Below are 17,822 nucleotides of genomic sequence, written 5' to 3' on the forward strand. Positions count from 1 at the left end.
CCCAAATATTTTGTGAAAAGTTAGCCAAATACTCAAAGTATTAGTCATTGAACATTAGTTTTTGCTGTATGTATGTATTTATTTATTTTGCTTTTTGAACCAAACCTGTGACAAATGGAATTTCCTGGGCTAGGGGTTGAATCAGAGCTGAAACCACAAGAGCAGGGGTTCAAGCTGCGTCTGCAGCCTACACCACAGCTCACCACAACGCCGGATCCTTGACCCATTGAGCCAGGCCAGGTATTGAACCCAAATCCTCATAGATACTAGTCAGGTTCTTAACCTGCTGAGCCACAAAGAGAACTCCCCATTTGTTTTTAATTAGAGAAGGAAATGGATAAATTCTTGTTTTCTCCCAAGTTAGGTGTTTTGTTAGTTGGATGTTTCTAAAATCTCTGTACTTTCTAATTATCTTAAGATCAAGGACAGAGCACTTTTCTTATTGGGAATTTCTCTGAAGTAGCCATGATGGAGCCTTGCTCAAGGTGATTTGTAATACTTGTGTGTGGATTTCATCATTGGCAAAGGCTGCCCCATCCTATTGTTCATGCAGACATAATTGTTGGCCAGGGATTTGGTCTAACATAAAGTGACTGGTTACTCAGCCCTATTATATGCTCAATAATAAATATCTTCTTACATCATGTTTGATGAACATAAATAGATGTAGGATTAGTTAAATATTTATGACAGTCAGCTATACCAGTAGGTATACATATAATATTTTATATTCAAACCCTTAGCATACATAAATATGGAATAAAAAAGGGTCAATGAATGTACAATTTAGAGGTGTTTTGATCCAACATTTTAATGTACATTAAAATGAATTTAGTGTATTTTAAGGTCTGTTTGAAATACTCAGTGCATAGAGTTGTTGTTGTTGTTGTTGTTGTTTTAAACTGGGATATAATAAATACTTTACTGAGACCTTGAATGCCCAGAGTTCATAATTATCCCAAAGAATCTTTTCACTCCAGGCCACCTGGAGACAAAATTTTAAAGTAGGGAAAGTTTGCATTTTACTATTACCTTTCATCTTTAGGAATGACTCTTATTACCCTAGGCCCAGAATTAACCTGCATTCTCATATGTAGCCTTTTTCTTACCTCCAAAATATTTTCTCTATTGCACAGGACTTAGACTATGATTTCCTGATGTTCCTAACTTGAGGGTAATTGCTCTTCCCTCCTGAGTTCTAGCCATCCTTCTCTGTTTGAAAATGGGGTTATTCACATACCAAGTGATCACCCCTCCCCACCAGCCAGGCACAAAGTGTGATGTAGAAAGTTTTTAGCATCACCTCAGTCAAAGAAGTTGCCTGAAATAAATATGCCATCTTGGCTACTAGCTGTACTATTAGAGGTACATATACTATTTTTAATTCAAACCCTTAGCAGATATAAATATGGAGTGAAAAAGAGAATCAACAAATGCACAACTTAGAGATATTTTGGTTCACCATTTTAATATAGATTAAAATGAATTAGTGTATTTTTAAGTTTATAAATTCCCAGTGCATAGAGTTTTGTTTAAAAAAAAAAAGTAATATAATAAATACTGCACCGAGACTTTGAATGCCCAGAGTTCATAATTACCTCAAAGAATTTTTTATCAGCTACACAGCCTGGCTTTGAGTATAAAAATGAGAAATTTTCTTCTGGTAGTTATAGCTGAATAGCCCTGGTGAGTTTCCATACAAGTGGAGTGGGGACCTTAATCAAAATTTCATGGGAAATAATACCACTTTGAATAATTCAGCTGTTACTTTCTTTGACTAAACTGAGCTCTAACAGCCCAGGACATCACAGATGAGATGCATTTTCTCTAGCTCCCTACCATTCTTACCTTTACTGGCTTTTTCTATGCAAATAAAGCAGAGCTATCCTAGGAAATCAAGATATCATTACATTTATTGTCTTTTCTCTCATCACTGTTTTTCCCTATTAAAGTTATATGTTAGTTCTTTAAAAATAGCCTCAGGGACCCCTGTGTTTTTTCTCTAAGCCATACCAATCTAAAATAAACTAACAAAATCACACATACAAAAGAAGGAGAAGGAGATGATGAGATGACGACGATGACGACGAAGAAGAAAGCCCAAAACAGGTTATTTAAAGATGCAATTCAACAAGGCCAGAAATGAGGTCTTGATCTCCTGGGATAGCACACATCTGCTAGTAGGCTGCCCGTTTGCTTTTCTTTGCCCAATGGAACATTTGGTATAGGTGATTAATGAGAGATCAACGGAGAAACAAAGTGACATACTTCCCAAATTGAAGACTTCAGCTTACAGGAGTCCCTGTGGAAATCTTGAGGTCATCTTCTAAGGAAACAAAGGAGTATTGAACATGAAGAAGGAGAATTGCCTGAAAAAAATCAATCTTGAACAGCTCTTCTCGGTTATTTCTGTTCTGATGGTGTGTTAACTCATAACATGAGGACAAAACCAAAAAGCAACCAACCTGAATTAAGCAAACCCCAATTTCTTAAAAGCACTCAAAGACGTATTATTGATAACAAATTGAAAGTACAGTTCCTCCTTTGCTAAAAATTATGTTCTTTGTTACTATCCACATGGAGAGCTTGCCATATGCCTGGTTCCCAAGATGTATTAGCAGAGATAAAGACACTGATTTGTGAGGAAAATGAGGAATCTGGCCAATGTCACCCGGTAACTTTATCAATAGGGAAAGAAAGCAAGCAAAATACAGCTCCCCTTCAAACTCTTGGCAGATAAACAAACATAAATACCAATGTATAGAGTATGCTTGTATGTATGATCTTTAACCAAAATATATATTTATAGGTGAGGCTTATTGTCTTATTTATAGATTTATGTGCAATTTTTGTATTTTTTAAAGAAATATGCAGAATCCAAGTATTTCTGGATTTTAGGATTTCCTGAGCATTTATGTTATTTGTAAAACTTGATTCTAGAAATATTTTCTCCAGAAACCTCTCTATTGACATAATATTATTGGAACATATGATAGTAACTACACTTAACAACCTGCATATGAACAGTGAAGTTCCTATGTCAAACAGTTCAAAATCAAACAGTTAAGTTCCTATATCTTATAGGTCACAATATTTGGCACCAAAGTTATAACAAAATAATAGACATGGACTTACCCCCAAAGTTCTTACACTTTCCTAGGTGAAGTGGCATTTATTTATATTCTTGAAGAATTCCATGCCCCCTTCCCCCCCCCAAAAAAAAAGAGGAGTTCCCATCGTGGCTCAGTGGAAATGAATCTGACTAGCATCCATGAGGACGCAGGTTCCATGCCTGGCCTAGTCTCCCTCAGTGTGGCTAAGGGTCTGGAGTTGCTTTGAGCTGTGGTGTAGGTTGCAGAGGCATCTTGGATCTGGCATCGCTGTGGCTGTGGCTGGTGGCTGCAGTTCGGGTTCAGATTCGACCCCTAGCCTGGGAAACTCCATATGCAGCAGTGCCCTAAAAAACAAACTAACAACAATAAAAAAAAAAAACACTGGAATTCCATGCCCAAATGCACAGTAATGTGAAGCACTCTCAGTTTATGATAAGGTATAAATTCCTACCTGTAGAACAAAAAACAACTGGTTAGCACACATTGTCAAATGAGCAACATGGAAAATAAAAGCAAAACTGAAATTGAAAATAAATCTACACACAACTTTTATAAAAAGCCTCATGGTACAAACATGAAGGATTTTAAAGTTTCAAGAAGTGAACTTTTATAAAATCTGGAGGCAGGGTTTGAGTCCCATCTCTGACACACATTGTCTGAGTTCTAAAGACGGTATACAAGCCCTACCATTGTTTCACAATGGAGTTGTTATTGGCATTTGGAGCAGGATAATTCTTCTTTGTTGTGTCTGCCTGAAAATTTGTAGCGTATTTACCATCCTTTGCTACTGACATCAAAGGTTATTATGACCTCCCATTTTCTTTCTTTCTTTTTTTTTTTTTTTTGTCTTTTTAGGGCCACACCTGCAACCTGCAGCATATGGAGGTTCCCAGGCTAAGGGCCCAATCAGAACTGTAGTCACTGGCTTACACCAAGCCACAGCAATGCCAGATCTGAGCCGCATCTGTGGCCTACACCATAACTCAGGGCGATGCCAGATCCTTAACCCACTGAGCAAGGTCAAGGATCGAACCTATGTCCTCATGGGTTCTAGTCAGATTCGCTCCCGCTGGGCCACCACAGGAACTCCTGACCTCCCATTTTCTTGACACAAACCCTCCCCGCCTCAACCCTCACACTTTGCAAAAAAATTGAATAGAAGTTAGTGATGGGGTGGGTGCTGTCACCTTTGTTGAGTACCTCTATTTTTAACCATCATGAACCTGTTATTCCCTCATTTGTAAATAGGACTTTTTGTTCACAAATTAATTTTTCCCTTTGTTCTGAATTTCTCAAATTCCCTACAGATTACAACATAAAGTAAAATCATAAAGATAACTTTTAGAATCTTTGTGGGGATGTTAATCTTTTTTTTTATCTTGCCTCACAAGTATGACCACTATATGGGCATTGGAGAAGGAAGCAATGAGCAGCTAGAAACAAAGTATATGGCAGGATAAGAAAAAAAAATGTTACCTCCGGAGTTCCCATCATTGCTCAGTGGTTAACGAATCTGACTAGGAACCATGAGCTTGCAGGTTTGATCCCTGGCCTTGCTCAGTGGGCCTTGGTCAGCGTGGCCGTGAGCTGTGGTGTAGGTTGCAGACGCAGCTCGGATCCCACGTTGCTGTGGCTCTGGCGTAGGCTGGCGGCTATAGCTCCTATTCGACCCTTAGCCTGAGAACCTCTTTATGCCGTGGGAGCAGCCCTAGAAATGGCAAAAGGACAAAAAACAAAACAAAACAAATGTAACCTCCCATGTAATGTTCATTTCTCAAAATACTTATTATCCTTCAAAGCCCAATATGAATGTCAAGTCTGAAAATATTTCATTTCATCTTCTGTTTTTTTCCTTCCTCTCTTAGTATACTCATACTGTGCTTGTGCCATGAAACTTGAAGTAGCAATAAATTCATTGCCTCATACAGCAACTGAGCTCAATAAAACTAGGTGAATTTTAATGAGATAAATACTAAATCTTACCACTAAAAAATTAAGTGCAGAATAACTTAAGTATTGATCTGCTCCATATATCAAAAAGACTATAGAAGATTCTCAAAAATTCTATAAGCTGCAACAGCCCAAAGAAACTAAATGTGACTATGTATGTGTGTTGAAATACAAAAGGACCAGAGAAGTATTCTGGAGATTTCAAGAAGATAAGGTTCTTCTTTCAAAAATCAGAAGGTCAATTTCTAACCCACCATTTATTTTTTAAGAGGATCCTGCTATACCCCTCCCCTGTTGCCCTGTGGGCTTTTTGCTCTGCCTCAAGTTTTTCATGTACCAATGGAAATAGAAAGACAGGGACTGCTAAGAACAAAATTTTAAATAACCTTTTTCTTTCTCTTTCTCTCTCTCTCTCACACAGTAGGCTTTATCAATTTATATCCACTTTCTTTTGTGAAATTTAATTTAGTCATTTTCCAAGACATCCTCATTCATTTTGTGATTGAGCTCCATCTTTCTAAATGGAAAGAGGGTTGGGTTGAATATATAGAGGGAGGTGACCTTTACCCAATGATGGGATTGTGCGAGAGATTTATGATTGTAAAAGGATTCCTGTCTACACAGATGGCAAATCCCAGCATTTCTAGTCTCTGCCACTGCCTCATTTCCTTCTGCCACATTGCTCTGCTGCAATGTTCAATCATTGTCTCCTTTGGTATGTTTCAATTGACAGGAACATTTACAAATGAAATCCTTACTAAAGGTGAAGTAAAACGATTTTCTCCTTCAAAGTCTGAATTTAGGAACCTGTCTTTTCTCATAACAGCTGATGACATCTCTGGTGTCTAGGAACAGAAGGGAGAATCCATCTGTTGGCAGGAAGAGAAAAAAGAAGGTACACAAGGTACTGTATGTTTGCAATTTTTTTTTTCAAACACTGGAGACAGGAAATGTTTGAGTTGAAGTGCTAATGGTAAATGTCTGAGTGTGTGCTCCGTATTATTGCATGCAAAAATTGCATTTAAAATGAACTTAGAGATGACACTTTAAATACTCAGTCCCCCCCCCAGCCAAACAAAACCATTTTTTAAAAATACAAACTATACTAATAATGTGAATGACATGTTGGAAAAATTAAGCTAGGTATGCAGTGCTCTTTAAAATGATCACTGTCATTTAATCTGTTTCCACCAACATTTTAGGTTCCCTGATGCAGAGAGAAATACATAATGAGATATGCTCATTAATGTGGAGTCTTAGGATATTTCTCTTTATAGTTTAGGTGCTTTTAAAGATACTGATTTTTGTCTTAGGAGAAAACTGTGTGTAAAATACCCCTCAAAAACCTGACTGAATCAGCAGAATAACATAACCTGTCTGGCTTCCATGTATCAGAAATTCCTTACTACCTAAAAAAAAAAAAAAAGGGCTATTGTGAACAGCCTGGGTTGGATCACTTTAATGATGTGTTACAAAATATAGCTGAGCTGCTGTAAACAATCTCTCCTTTGTTTAAAAGAACGAAAAAGACATAGAACAAGAATGGGTAAAAATGCTTCCTGTTGCAAAGCTTTCACTCTTAAAAACAATTTCTAGACTTCTCACAACATTCCTCTTTGACTAGCCACCAGCAAGCACACCCCCCAGGGAAGGGTATGTATATGAGTGTATGCACACACACTTCCCTCTCCTCAAAAAATCTGCTGAACACTTACTATATTTCACTGTGTGCCCAAAAAATTAATCCTTCAAAACTCTTTTAAATTCTTTTAAGTCTGAAAAAGCACAACTGGCCTAGACTTATATGATGGAAACCTTTGCCTGGTGGAGTTTGATGTACTGAAAATGGACTCCTGGTTCCTTAGTTTACCAGCTATTTTGGGAAAACCATTCATCAGCGTAAATAAAACCTATTACATCGATTTAATGGGATTCACATAAATGAACCTGTATTTGGTCCATTGCAGGTGCTCTATAATGAGCACTGTTTGAATCTCACCTGAATCTATTGTGCATTACAAGAGTCAAGCAACAGTAGGTCAAAAATTTATCTCATCATTTCTTTACATCTTCTTTAATTTCCTTGATTAATGTTTTATAGTTCTCAGCATATGTCTTTCACCTCTTTGGTCAGGTGTATTCCTAGGTATTTGATATTTGGGGGTGCAATTTTCAAATGTATTTTTGTATTCCTTTTCTAATATTTCTTTGTTAGTGCACAGAAATGTGACTGATTTCTGAATGTTAATCTTATATCCTGCTACTTATTGAATTTGTTGATCAGTTCAAGCAGTTTTTGGGTTGAGTCCTTAGGGTTTTCTATATATAGTATCATGTCATCTGCATACAGTGACAGTTTTACCTCTCCTCTTCCTATTTGGATGCCTTTTATTTCTTTCGCTTGTCTGATTGCTGTGGCTAGGACTTCCAGTACTACGTTGAATTAACAGTGGTGAGAGTGGGTATCCTTGTCTTGTTCCAGATTTTAGTGGGCAGGCTTTCATCTTTTATCCATTGAGTATTGGAATCGTTTGACTAAATTTTTTGTTGGAATCATTTGGCTAAATTTTTTAAATTGCTTGGCTAAATCGTTTGGCTAAATTTTTTGTTGGAATCGTTTGGCTAAATTTATTTTGAGAATTTTTGCATCTATATTCATCAAAGATTTGGCCTATAGTTTTCTTTTCTGGTGATATCTTTGTCTAGTTTTGGAATTAAGGTGATGGTGGCATCATAGAATATCTTTGGGAGTGTTCCTTCTTCTTCAACATTTTGAGAAATTTTAAGGAGGGTGGGTATAATTTCTTCTTGGTATATTTGATAGAATTCACCTGTGAAGCCATCTGGTCCTAGACTTCTGTTTGTAGGGAGTATATTTATGACATATTCAATTTCATTTCTAGTGATCATTCTGTTCAGTTGATCTATTTCTTCTTGATTCAGTTTTGGCAGGCTGTAAGTCTCTAGAAAGTTGTCCATTTCTTCTAGGTTGTCAAATTTGTTAGCATACAATTAGAATATATATATATATATATATATATATATATATATATATACTATATATAGTATATATATACTATATTTGTATATATAGAATACAAATAGTATTCTGTCATGTTTTTTTGTATTTCTGTAGTATCTATTGTGACTTCTACTTCCTTGAAAAAGACGCATGTACCCACATGTTCATTGTAGCTCTATTCACGATAGCCAAGACAGGGAAACAACCCAAATGTCCATCATTTGGATTAGGAAGACGTGGTATATATACACAATGGAATACTACTCAGCCATAAAAAAGGACAAAATAATGCCATTTGCAACAACAGGGATGCAACCAGAGACTCTCATACTGAGTGAAGTGAGTCAGAAGGAGAAAGAAAATACCATATAATATCACTTATATCTGGAATCTAATATATGACACAAAGGAACCTTTCCACAGAAAAGAAAATCATGAACTTGAGGAATAGACTTGTGGTTGCCAAGGGGAAGGGGGAGGGAGAAGAATCGATTGGGAGCTTGGGGTTAATAAATGCAAACTATTGCCTTTGGAAAGGATGGGCAATGAGATCCTGCTATACAGCACTGCTAACTATGTCTAGTCACTTATGAGGGAGCCTGATAATGTGAGGAAAAAAGAATGTATACATGTATGTGTAACTGGATCACCATGGTGTACGGTAGAAAATTGACAGAACACTGTAAACCAGCTATAATGGAAAAAAATAAAAATCATTACATTAAAAATAACTAAAAAAAAAAAGAAGAGAAAAGAAAAAAAGAAAATCTCAGCCATGAACAAATAAAAGAACCCTTAGGAATCAAAAAAAAAAAAGTATCTCATCATTTGGCATAGAATAAAAAAAAAATTGAAAAATACAGACATACACTCATACAGACACACACATAACCTTTAAAAAGGAACCAAAGCAAAGAGCTCAACCCTAATTAGAGGAAAAATTATATTCAAAACATGATTCAAGGGAATCACTGGGACCTTTAAATATGTAACTTCTTGTATAATATGTTCTAGCACAATGGTGCGATGGTCTTGAATTGGTTTCTCCTGCTCAACGTTTTCCTTTAAGTAAAACAAACCAATAGACTGAAGCTTAAGCTTTATTTTTCTCCATTGAGCATAATAATGATGTTGGCAACAGAGGAATTTAGTCAACAGGAAAAGCATCCTCTCCAACCTTTTTATTTCCTTCCTTCTACTAATTTAAGGTTTTTTTCTTTTTGGTTTTTCCTAGTCCCTTGAGTTGTAAAGTTAGGTAGTTTATTAGAGCACTTTCATTTTCTTAATGTGAATGTGTATTGCTATGAACTTCCCTCCTAGAACTGCTTTTGCTGAATCCCATAGATTTTTGTGTATTATATTTCTAATAAGCCCCCAGGGAAAACAATGCTGCTAATTGATCCTCAGACCACAGTTTGTCATGGTTCTTGAAAGAACCACCTCTGGAATATCTTTTAGAGCTGTTTTGTGCTGAGATAGCTAGTGTCAATACTGTATTATAGTTCTTTCCTAAAATGTTTTTTTACCAGGAGTTATTAGTTTCATTATGGAAAACAGGTGTATACAACACCAAATGGAGTCCATTTTACAAGTGTTTCCACTCATACTTCACTGTGCCTTGAGCAAGAAAAAAAAGCATGGAAATCTGACAAGTCCTAACTGTCTCAGAGTAAGTTCTTATGTTACTCAAGTTTGTCTTGCCAGATGTCAAAGCTTTAAGTCTTTTGATAATCCCTAGCAGTGTCCAAAGTTAGACTATATATTAACACAATCACCTTCCCAAATACCTATTGTTTTCCATCCATATTTCAACAGGGATACTAGGGAAGGTTGTTCCTAGGAACAAAGATCACTCTACTTTTTACTCAACAGGCTATTTATATAGTGATGATTTACTTCAGATTCCACTGAATAGAGTATCCAGAAGCCAATACCTCTTCTATACTGATTGTTGGCACACTCTCCTGTAAGACTGCCTTCTCCATTTATGTTGCCATCCTTTCCTTAGTCATTGTCATCTGTTGATTTCCAGGACCCTTCTACACATTCCTTAAAGACTGTGGCTCCTGGAGCATGTATTGAAACCTATGTATTGTCCCTATGTATTGATACCATCCATCACACACTTTTCACACATCCCCCCAGATTAGCCCCATCATCACTTCTGGCTACCATTTCCCACACCAGCCATCCCACTATCCATTTTTCTCTTTGACTGCCCTATGGTTAGGATTTTTATTATATTCAAAACATTCCTAGTTTCTTATTTCACAGAGAATACCATGCTTTCCAATTCCATTAATGCATCTGCATCCTCTTGCAGCTTTTCCTCCTATCCTGATGTCTTAGAATGAGAAGTTCCTCCTCCCTCCAAGACTCATAGTTTCACCTGAACCCTGAGGCTGTCAATACCTGTCTTCATGACTCATTGGCTCTCTCTTTTTCATCTAAAATAACAACCTCCCCGCTTTTTTTTTCATTCAGCATATATATGGTTATGCTCAAAACACTCCCAATTTAAATTTTGCTCTGATTTTCGTTTTTAATGATCACACATTTCTCTTCTTCCTTGAATAACAAAGCTACTAGAAAGAGTAGTCTGAACACGATACTTCCAACTCTAATTCTCATGCGGTTTTTCATATGGTGCAAGTAATCTCTGCATCCGTCATCCCACAGAATCTGATCTCGCCAAAATCATCAAAGATTCTAGCTGCCAAGTGCAAAAAACACTTTAAAGTCATTATCTTGAACTTCCTGAGGTGTTAACACTGAATCATTTCTCTGTTTTAGAATCTCTTAAGTCTTCTGGTTCATCATTCTTTCCTGAATTTTCTCTCTGTCCATTTCATTATGGTTTACCTTTTTTTCCAAGAGTATCATGATGGTGTTTCAGACACTCCAGTGCAATATAAATGGATTGCAGTTGTGCCAGAGATAGCGATGCTACAGAATTGACTGTGAGTGTGGAATAGTAGAAGTGTCTGGGAAGTTGCCTCTTTTCCATGTTTTTTTGAAGACAAATGTTTATGTTCACCATATGACATAATGTTGAAAAGATTGGGAATTAGCGATCTAGACTTTAAGAAGTTGCTAGTTGCAAGGGTTTGAGTTTTGATCTTAAGATCCTTTTCTCACTTTTTTTTTTTTCTTTTTCACAGCTGCACCCATGACATATGGAATTTTCCAGGCCAGGGGTTGAATCAGAGCTGTAGCTGCCAACCTATGCCACAGCCACATCAAAGCCAGATCCGAGCTGCATTTGTGAACTATGCTGCACCTTGCTAACCCACTGAGCAAGGCCAGAGATCAAACCCTCTTCCTCACAGACACTATTTTGGGTTCTTAACCTGTTGAGCCACAAGGGGAACTCCCAAGATCCTCTCCTCATCTGACTGCTCCTCTGTGAGCTCCCTTTTGCTCCATGAAGATGATTTCCATATGTAGTTCTGGGCCACATTCTGGACTTGTAGATTCAACTACTTAATCGTCCCCAAACTAACGTGTTGATATTTCAGGCACCTCAGATTCTTTGAAATGTCCCAAACTAAACTCATTGTCCTTTCTTCCCAAAGTAGATCTTTTAGCTATATATAACATATTGAGATTGATGCAGTAGCCTAACTATTGTTTTCTTTCTCTCCATCACATCTATTGGTAATTATGTCCTATTCTTTTTGTTTCCTAAATACCTCTCACATCTAACCCACACATATTTTAATAGGCCAGTCTCTGTCTCAAAGGTCTATCCATAATTACCTACTAAATTCTTTTTAGTGTTGCATAAGACCTGTCCTGGTTTTCTCCCCCATCAGTTCAGTTTTATTTCTCATCATGTCTCTTCTTTTTTTGATAATGATTTTTATTTTTTTTCCATTATAGCTGGTTTACTGTGTTCTGTCAATTTTCTACTATTCAGCAAGGTGATTCAGCCACAAATACATGCATACATTCTTTTTTCTCACATTATCATGCTACATCACAAGTGACTAGATATAGTTTGCAGTGCTATACAGCAGGGTCTCACTGCCCATCCATGCCAAAGGCAATAGTTTGCATCTATTAACCCCAAATTCCCAATCCATCCCACTCCCTCCCCCTCCCCCTTGGCAACCACAAGTCTCTTCTCCATGTCCATGATTTCTTCTTTGCTTATCTGCATCCACTTCCTAAATGCCAGCCATATACAACTTCTGGAAAGTTTCCTGGTCTATCATGTTCACTTACTCTCACTTTTGTCTTTTACATATTATTTTTCACTTGACTAAGTCATCTTTCTTTTTCATAACTTATCTAAGCATTCTTCAGCTTGTCGTTCTTGACAAATTTTCTTACAGCGCCCATAGTTTCCTGAACTTGACTAAACCAAAATACTTCACACCCTATAGTGTTATTTCTATCTGATTTTGTGGCTACTCATTTAAATTGAGATGCTTAATGGCAGAGAATGTGTTCAATCCATCTTTGTAACACTTTCCTTTACCACAATACCAAGTGTTATGGGTGAATTGTGTTCCTAATCCCCAACTAAAAGATATGTTGAAATCCTAATCACCAATATCCCCAATGTGACCTCATTTGTGAATAGGATCTCTGCATATTTAACCAAGTGGAGATGAGGTCATTAAAGTGGGCCCTAATCCAAATATGCCTAGATTATATTTCTATTAAAAAGGGGGACATTTGTACATACGAATACACAGGGAAAAGACTATACGAAGACACACAGAGAGAAGGCCATGTAATGATGGAAGCAGACACGGGAGTGATGCCTTTGCAAACCAAAGACCAAAGGCTGCTAGCAAAGCAACAGAACTAGAAGAGGTGAGTGAGGAAGGGTTCCCCTACAGGTCTCAGAGGAAGCAGGGGACTACTGACACTTTAATTTCAGACTCCTAACCTTCAGACTTTAATTTCAGACTCCTAACCTTCAGACGTCTGAGACAGGAAGTTGTTATTCTCTTAAGCCACCCAGCTTGTGGTACTTTCTAGTCATGGCAGCTGTAGGATAAACTAGGAAAGCCCTAGGAAAGTATGTAAAGCAATACAAATATCTTGAATCAATGAATGGGCAGCCTCTCTCTCCAACACACGCAAAAAATTCAAAAGTGCTAAATGTTTGCAGCCTCCTTTTTCTGTCATTTGGCCAGAACAAGCTATGACTTTCTTTTTTTTTTTTTTCTGGTAAAAATGCAGGTAATAACATACTACTTTCCTGAAGGAGTTGTAGTAATTGAATGAGTAAATACATATAAAACACTTAAACAGAAATGTTAATACTCAAAATATTATCGCTGTCATCATCATTGCTATTATTATTATTGCATGTGGCACCTAGGAGGGCATAGTTACATTCAGATATGCACATCTAGGCCATGGGTCCCACAAAATCCCAGCTCTTGCACCCTACACATGCTTTTTGCTAGAATTACTTCCTTCATTAGGTAAATTTGGCAAGAAAAATCCAAATTCACATCATCTATGCATGTTTGTTTTCCAGAATTTCTTTATCAGGATATAGAATTTATTTAAAGTCGACTAAAACTATGAGCACACTTAGAATTTCTTGGTCAAATATCTGATCCACAGAGTGCTGTATGGAAATCCTGCCCAAAGATAAAATGTTGATGATCTTACAGATTTCTTTCTCTCCTTAGAGGAATCTCCTCCTCTCCTTCTTTTCAGGATCCTTTAGCCTAATTCTCTTCCTAACCCCTGATTAAATCATGATCACAGGTTTGAATATAAGGGTATACAAATTATAAATTATAAATGACAGGTAATATAAAAAATTTGGTCTTTTCCAAAGAATACTTAAGACAGTTAATCATCAGATGGTTCTTTAGGTATCTTCATGCATGTGAGGGTATGAGAAAGGGATCTTGAAGTGACCTTGACATTAAGTTATATTCGTAGCAATGAGTGAAATATTAATGAGGCAAATGGCACCATACTGGCTTGGAGTATTGTACGTAGCTCTCCAAGCCTCTATCAGAACCAGGGGAGAACCCAATTTATTAATTTCCACATATTCTAGGTAATTTATAAGTGTTAAGAAAAAAAGGAGAGAGAAACTTTCTTTAGTACCCAATATTTTCATTTTTTCATTCTTTCAATAAAAGAACCTGAGGAATAAAATGCTTTATAGACATACTTTGAGAGTCATCAAAGAAAGAAGTGAACAGCGAAGTTGAAAGGAAGGCAAGAAAGAAAATCCTCATTGAAAATAAATTAGGGAGTTCCCGTCATGGTTCAGCAGAAACGAATCTGACTAGTATCCATGAGGACACAGGTTCAATCCCTGACCTCACTCAGCAGTGGGTTAGGAATCCAGCATTACCATGAGCTGTGGTGTAGGTGCAAATGCGGCTCAGATCCCGAGTTGCTGTGGCTGTGAAGTGGGCCAATGGCTACAGCTCTGATTCAGACCCTAGCCTGGGAGTTTATGTGTGCTGTGGGTGTGGCCCTAAAAAAAAAAAAAAATAGAGGGTTGGTTGTAATTTGCTGAAGATATTCTGTGGCTTGGAATAGCCTGTCTCTGGAACTATTCATGGAGTGTGTTATTCTTTTATAACGAACAAATATAGTTTGGTTGAAAAAGAAAGATAACTAAAATAAAGAAAAATAAGAGAAGCAAAACACCTTCCAGTTGGCTGGTGTTATTGGCAACACACAAGGGTGAATTGGTGGTTTATGCAACCAGGGATAGGGGTTAGTGAAAGAGGGATTAAGGAAGTAATTAGCAGTTTCAGACTGAGCTCACAAGGCATGGCTCCCTTTCCTCACATTCCCACCAGCACTCTTTAAGTTTTTCAAGGCCTGTATGAAATTATCAAGGACACTGCAGAATGGGAGAGGATCTTGTTCCCACATTCAGAATGATATTCTGCTTTCTTTGGGGTTGGATGCATATTGTTTGATGGATAATTGAGCTGTTATATATCACTTCTGCATAACATTATGCATCATGACTCTTTTTCCAGCAAACTGATAAAAATAGTAATTTCAGACTATACTACATATAAACAAGAAACTTACAGGAGTTCCCTTTGTGGCTCAGCCATTAACAAACCCAACTAGTATCCATGAGGACACAGGTTCGATCCCTGGCCTCGCTTATTGGGTTAAGGATCTGGCGTAGCCGTGAGCTATCCCGCTTTCAGATCCTGCATTGTTGTGGCTGTGGTGTAGGCCAGGCAGCTGTATCTCAGATTTGACCCCTAGCCTGGGAGCTTCCATATGCCATGGGTGCATCCCTAAAAAGCAAAAAAAAAAAAAAAAAAAAAAAAAAGAACTTAACTTTCGAAGGTACAGTTGATTCAGGAATCACATGCCTTCTAGACGAGTGATACTTTCTTCAAGGGAGAAACATTTCACTTCCTGGAAACTAGTCCAAACACTGAGAATATTACAGTCATAGTAGTAGTAGTAATGGTAGTAAGAGATATCTGAGTTTATTTGATTTCTGAGGGGAGAAAATACCATAAATCTTTCTATTTTCTACATACTCCTATTAAACTACCACTGATAAGCTCACAAAAATGTAATATCTGCCATCTCATGTTAATGAGAATAAAATTAAAGATGTCCTTGCATTTCATCTTTACACAAGATAAAGACCCGCCAGTGGTGGAGATCAGTACTTCTGACTCAGGTGGGGGGGGTGCTGTTGACATTTTGGCTTGATAGTCTGGCTCAATGCAATAAAACCAGCATCTCTCACTTCTGACCACTAGTGCCTGGAGCATCCCTACCCACAACATTAGGAAACCTTAGAACACCCCTCCCCATCCCCACAAATGCACCTGTTTGCAAACAGTCCCTGGGCAGATGGTACAACTCTAGTTTAGAGGCGCAGACCTAGAATAAAAAGGTATAGTTTCTATAATATGAAAGAGGATTCGCAAGAAGAGTATGGGTCTCCCCTCCCCCCACTCCAAATAGGATATCAAACCTAGAAAAATCCCTTCTTAGTATCAGCCACTTTATCAGAACAGGGAAGTGTGTATTATATCTGGCACAGATTAGATGTTGAATGAACACCGAGTTTCTTTCCTCATGCCCCTTTTTCCAAGAGAAGTGAAGTAAGGAAACATTTCATGTTGAAATATTTTGGATATGACTTTATTGCTCATTTGGAAAGGGTCAGTCATTTTCTTACCCATTTGCTTATCAAAAGCAGGCTGTCCACTCTTGTTTCATCACCTTGATGGACAGGCGTAATTTTTTTCATGTTCTTCACACAGAGCCAAGTTTTTCTAGCCAAGTTACAGGCAAATTTCAACTGCAGGACTTATCAGCCATTAAAGGAGGCCATGTACAGCAAGGCACCAGTGCTTTGCCGACTGATACAGCCTGCTATTTTTATTTTTGGAAAGTAGCCTAAAGCTATTATGGCTCTGAATTTTTGACAGGCATCATGTATTGCTATTTCAGAAGAAAATGTAACTTTAAAAATCAAGTAGCCTGAGGGTTTGGAATCATACTTAAAATTTTAATAAGTTGTCAAAAATAGTTTGCGGTATTCATTTGTAACTGGACTATACACTCTGGAAGTTAATACGTAAACCATCCTGACCCCACATACAGTTTGTTATGCAAAATAGTCAAAGGGCCAGTTATCAAGTTTATTACTTAGAGAAGTAGGAGGTGTTAGCCATTCATTGCCTTTGTGCTATACTATCCTGAATGTATTTCTGTCTAGAACTAAACTGATAACTGATATAGACCTTCTTTTGGTTGATTTCCATTTTGTTATGCAAATGAAGTTCTCAGAATAGACCCTGCAATAAAGATTGTAATTACCCATAGGTCACTGAGAAATCTATTTAGCAAACAGAGAGAGAGAGAAAAAAAAAATCCTTTCATTTAGGTGGTGATATCAATGACTTAGTCATCTACAAATCAGGCATCATACATCTGGTCGTATGTATGAACTAGTTAAAATATTGATTATTTGGTTATGTTTGACCTGGGTAGCTGGGGAGTTTGAGATAGAATGAAGAGACTGTGGGTGGTTTGGATTAGGTTCAAGAGAAATGTTTGGTGTCATCATGAAATCTTTGAAGACTCATTGTGTTGTGTTACAGTGAAATAAGCATGACTTTCTGAAATCTGATAGAGCTTGTTTTAAAGTCTACATCTTCCCTTATAAGGTATGTCATTTGGTATAAGACTTGTATTTTGTTAGTCTCTTCATGTGAAAAGCTCCAATAACATCAATTATGATGAAAATAATCATGAAAACAAAATAATAGCTGCCTTACTGCATTGTGATGGGGATTAACAAAAAGTATCAGAAATAAGTTCTGCAATGTTTTCTGCCTTGAATGGCCTTTTTTTTTCTTTTTTTTTTTTTTTTTTTTTCTGTGTACTCATAGTTGGGACCCAGGGCCAATAAGTGACTCCAGTAAATCTCTAGAATTTATTTAGGCTATTCAGGCTGACAAACATATGGGCAAAGTATATAAAGTGGTATTTGGCTATTATATATTAAAGTTAGTCTTTTAGACAGCTTGCCAGAAAAGAGAAAGTGGACATAAAAGTCAACTACTTTCTGACTTGCTAGAATAAATCCTTGGAAGATGTGTTCTAAGATGTTTAAAAGGTCATCTAAAATACAGAATTAACCTTGTGCCATTGAATAGCAAATGAATATGTAAAATATATGAGTATCTGAGAACGGCAGAAGAATAGGACCTCTTATACTTTCTGTGATAGTCTGGAGGCACAATGAG

The 17,822-nt window shown here is 37.2% G+C and overlaps 1 long non-coding RNA gene across 2 annotated transcripts in view; it reads left to right on the forward strand.

Moving 5' to 3' along the window:
- LOC106504342 overlaps positions 1-17,822 on the forward strand; it is a 629,832-nt gene that overhangs the window by 380,042 nt on the left and 231,968 nt on the right. For both annotated transcript variants that reach the window (XR_002346093.1, XR_002346094.1), the window contains exon 4: positions 5,890-5,967. This is a non-coding gene — a long non-coding RNA (uncharacterized LOC106504342). The remainder of the gene's footprint in view (positions 1-5,889; positions 5,968-17,822) is intronic.

The sequence above is a fragment of the Sus scrofa genome, chromosome 7 (assembly GCF_000003025.6).
Source record: "Sus scrofa isolate TJ Tabasco breed Duroc chromosome 7, Sscrofa11.1, whole genome shotgun sequence".
In the NCBI taxonomy this organism is placed as follows: domain Eukaryota; kingdom Metazoa; phylum Chordata; class Mammalia; order Artiodactyla; family Suidae; genus Sus; species Sus scrofa.